This window comes from Pinus tabuliformis, chromosome 3_2, assembly GCF_031772625.1.
Source record: "Pinus tabuliformis cultivar Carrire ecotype Pingquan chromosome 3_2, CPIR1, whole genome shotgun sequence".
In the NCBI taxonomy this organism is placed as follows: domain Eukaryota; kingdom Viridiplantae; phylum Streptophyta; class Pinopsida; order Pinales; family Pinaceae; genus Pinus; species Pinus tabuliformis.
The window spans coordinates 609,988,988-609,994,028 of record NC_142302.1 but is presented as its reverse complement, the minus strand read 5'-3'; positions in this window follow the sequence as shown (position 1 = coordinate 609,994,028).

The following is a 5,041-nucleotide window of genomic DNA, read 5'->3' as shown; positions in this document are numbered from 1 at the left end:
CCAAAATAACACTACTTTCAGAAGCTAGGTTCAGATTTTACCACAAATGCAAGAACCAAAATGAGAAGCTTATTTTAAAGTTTTTTATAACATGATGTATTATAAAAAAAAAATTATCTAGTATCATTCTAGATAGAGAAAAGTACTCATTAGGCTATCTATGACATGAGTAAGAATTGCTACCCACCTACTTTCAAAATCATCATGGACATTTACAGATTAAAAAGGAATTGATTAGGCTACCTATGACTAACTAGGAGTTATTCCCCACCTTTCCAAACTATAATGTACATTTAAGCTATCATATTTTATCAAAATCCTTTCTATGATGCAACACGTTACAACTTTCCATTATATTTATGTATTATATGATTTGATGTACTTGCAAGGTGCATAAATTCCAAAATAATTGTCCAAATACCCAAATTTTATTGTAGAAAGCATGCATCAATCAAACATTGCTCTACTCATAGTTTACAAACCCAACCAATTTTGCATACACAAACACATTCAAGACTAATACACAATAACAAAGAATGCTCAAAACAATATTCTTCATCAAACATCTACCAATTCATAAACAATGAGGAGACAAGAGACACAATTAATATGCTTTCAACCAGGGCCAAAACCTCTCCAACATGAGAGGAAAACCCAAACGAAATATTCTTCTTATAGAGAGTTCAATTGATGAATACCAAGACCATGGCCTACACCCTTGACTTAATGACCTCTCCATGACCAAGTCACAAGCTTCCTTGATTCAACTTCCTTCTTTTTCCTTGAGTCTATGATGATCAAGATTCTTCCTTCAATAACTCAACTATCCTTCAACTTCCAGTTCCATGAATCAGATCTGTAGTTCTCGGCCCTCCTACATAAACCCTAGAACGTGTGGTTGACCAACCTTTTGAACCTTGACCTTCTTCACTTGGATGGTATGAACTCTTATTATAATTCAGCTTGTAACCTTGCTTATCTTCTTCCTTTATTCGACTTCTTGAATAACAGCAAGATCTTCGACCTTTTCTGTAGTAGATAGTTCTTCCTTCCTTCGCATGTGTGGAGCTATTAGCCCTAAAACAGACCCATAAATAACACCAAAATCTTTGCTCTCTGTGTCCTTCTCTTGGTTGGTTATCTTCACACATCTTATTACAGACTTACTTAGCTAAATTTTCTTGTTGAGAAATGGAGGATGAGTTTCCATATATATAGTTTTTTTTCCATCAAAAACATGTGCTAGGAAGTGTTAAGGAGTGCTAGGGAAACACAAGGGAGAAATAGGTTAAAATAATGCATGCAAATGAACGATTAAGATTTTGTGACAGGAAGTGTTAGTGAGTTCTAGGTGTGCTAAGCAGGGATTTATAAGGTATGCTAGGCAATGTTAAGGCATGTTAGAATCCAGGGAAACATGCCAAGATGTGTTGGGTTCTAGGGTGTGCCAATGCATGCCAGGGAGTCTTATGGAGTGCTAGGGAAACATAAGGGAGAACTAGTTTCAAATTCATGGAAATGAATGACTAAGAGTGTGTGACAAGGAGTGTCAGCGAGTTCTAGGTGTGCTAAGGAGGGGACGACAAGGTATGTTAGGTAGTGCCAAGAAATGCTAGAGTGTTTTGTGACATGCAAGGGTGTGCCAATGCATGTTAGGGTGTGCCGATGTGTGCCAGGGACTATTATGAAGTGTGACATAAACATAAATTAAAACTAGTTCAAAATGCATGGAAATGAATGAATAAGAGTGTATGATAGGGAGTGTAAGTGAATTCCAAGTGTGCTCGAGAGGGAGTGACAAAGTTATATGCTAGGCAGTTCCAAGGCATGCAAGAGTGCCATGACATGTCAAGGAGTGGTACAGTATATACGGCGTGCTAAAGCATGCCATGTATTGTAGGGAATACCAACATGCGCCACATAAGTCCAAAGGATTGTTAGACATCCCAGGTGCTATTCCATGTCAAGATGTAAACTATGTTGCTTATTTGTTTTATGGCCATGGTTGGAAGTGAGCCTTGACTTGGTAACATATTAAGTGGGATGAGTTAAGATTGGGCATGACTATCCTAAGATGAGTTATAGGTCATTCTTAGGTGAAAAAGGCATATTATAGTTGTAGTAACTATAACTTCATCAAGATGTTGTAGTCGAGGTAGGACTTGGTTGGTTCCCAAGTCTTAAAACCAATAAGGGTAGTTATGAGGTCGTGATAGCTAAGGAGTGCCAAGGCATGCCAAGGAATCAAAAGGCATGATAACACATGCCAGACAGTGTCAATGCATGTTGAGGAGTGTTAGGTAGTGTGAGGGCATCACAAGGGAGAACTAGGTCAAAGTCCATGGAAATGAATGAATAAGAGTGTCTTCTAGATGTCCCAAGGATGAATGTATTAGGATAATTTCATAATAGGTCTTGCAATAGATAAGCCTATGATTACGATAAGGGGATGGAAAAAACAAATTCTAGACAAAGGGGGACTTTTGTCTATGGACAACACTATTTTTTCAATGACTTGGTTGGGTTCCCAAGTCACACAAAAAGTAAGGCTATCTATGAGGGCATGAAAATTAGGGAGTGCCAAGGTATGCAAGGAATTCTAGGAAGTGATAACACATGCTAGAAAGTTCCAAGGCATGTTAGGCATTCTAAGACATGCCAAGTGCTAAGGCATGCCAATAGGTGTTAGGTGTTAGGGGGTGGTGCCAACACATGCTAGGGAGTGCCAGGGAAACACAAGAGAGGACTAGTTTCAATTGCATGGAAATGAATGAATATGAGTGTGTGATAGGGATTGTTAGCAAGTTATGGGTGTGATAAGGAGGCAATGACAAGGTATGCTGAGTAGTGTCAAGGAAACACAAGGGATGACTAGTTTCAATTTCATGGAAATGAATGAATGAGTGTATGATAGGGAGTGTTATCAAGTTCTAGGTGTGCTAAGGAGGGATTGACAAGGTATGCTAGGTAGTGTCAAGGCATTATAGAGTGCTAGGAAATCATGACGAGATGTGCCAAGCGCCAGGGTGTGCCAATGTTTGCCAAGGAGTGTTAAGGAGTGCTAGGGACACACAAGGGAGAACTAGGTCATAATGCATGGAAATGAATGAATAAGAGTGTGTGATAGGGAGTGTCAGCGAGTTCCAAGTGTGCTAATGAGGAGTTACAAGGCATGCTTGGCAGTGCTAAGGAATGTTCGAGTGCTATGGTGGCATGCGACCAAGATGTGCCATTGTATGGAAGGACCTAGTACCTCATTTCCTCTCATTTTACTTCAATTAAATGGAGCAACTTGGTCTTGAGCCCCAAACCCACACAACTAAGCTTTACACACTACAAAATCCTAGGACTTGCAATAGGTAAGCCTATGATTGTGATAATGGGATGGAAAAAGAAGTTTTAGACAAAGGGATACTTTTGTCTAGGGACAACACTATTTTTTCAATGACTTGGTTGGGTTCCCAAGTTGCAAAAAAAGTAAGGCTATCTATGAGGGCATGGAAACTAGGGAGTGCCAAGGTGTGCAAGGAATGCCAGGAAGTGATAACACATGCTAGAAAGTTCCAAGGCATGTTAGGCATTCCAATACATGCCAAGTGCTAAGGCATGCCAAGATGTGCTAGGTGTTAGGGTGTGGCACCAACACATGCTAGGGAGTGTCAAGGAAACACAAGGGAGGACTAGTTTCAATTGCATGGAAATGAATGAATAAAAGTGTGTGATAGGGAGTGTTAGCAAGTTCTGGGTGTGCTAAGGAGGGGTGGACAAGGTATGCTAGGTAGTGCCAAGGCATGATAGAGTGCTAGGAAAGCATGTCGAGATGTGCCAAGTGTGAGGGTGTGCCAATGTGTGCCAAGGAGTGTTAAGGAGTGTTAGGGAAGCACAATGGAGTGCTAGGTCATAATGCATGGAAATGAATGAATAAGAGTGTGTGACAGGGAGTGTCAGCAAGTTCCAAGTGTGCTAAGGAGGAGTGATAAGGCATGCTTGGCAGTGCTAAGGAATGTTAGAGTGCTAGGGTGGTATGCGACCAAGATGTGCCAACACGTGCAAGGAAGTGTTAGCTGGGAGTGCGAGGGAAACACAAGGGAGAACTACGTCAAAATGCATGGAAATGAAAAAATAAGAGTTTTTTATTGGAAGTGTCAGTGAGTTCTAGGTGTGTTAAGGAGGGAGTGACAAAATCCAAGGTGACATGCCAAAATGTCCTAGGTGCTAGGGTGTACCAACACGTGCCAAGGAGTGTTAAGGAGTACTAGGGAAACACAAGGGAGAACTAGGTCAAAATGCATGGAAATGAATATTGAATAAGAGTTTGTGACTAAGAGTCTCAAAAATCTCTAAGTGTGCTAAGGAGAGAGTACAAGGTATGCTAGGTAGTGCCAAGGAATGCTAGAGTGCTAGGGTGACATGCCAAGATGTGCTAGGTGCTAGGGTATGTCAATGCATACTAGGGAGTGTCAGGGAAACACAAGGAAGCACTAGATCAAAATTCATGGAAATGAATGATTAAGAGTGTGTGACAGGGAGTGTCAATGAGTTCTAGGTGTGTTAAGGAGGGAGTGACAAGGTTATATGCTAGGTAGTGCCAAGGTATGCTAAACTACCAAGGCGTGTTAGGAAGTGCTAGGGTGTGTTAGGGAGTGTCAAAGCATGCCAAGGAATGTAGGGGATTCTAACACATGCCACATAGTGCTAAGGAATTCTAAGACATGTCAGGTGCTATGGCATGTCAAGATGTAAACTGTGTTACTTAGTTGTTTTATGGCCACAGTTGGATGTTATGAGCCTTGTCTTCGTAACTTGTTAAGTGGGATGAGTTGAGATTGAACATGAGTAGCCTAAGATGAGTTACAGGTAGTTCTTAGGTGAACAAGGAATATGTTGAATTTCCACAGCACATGAGAATCTGGGTTTGGTCTTAGAATATTTGATGCAAACACACTCAAGTTCCATAACACATCTACTTTACAAAACGAAATCTACACACATCAGCGAATAAACTATTGCACATGAAAATTTTTAACTTTTTCAAACTCTT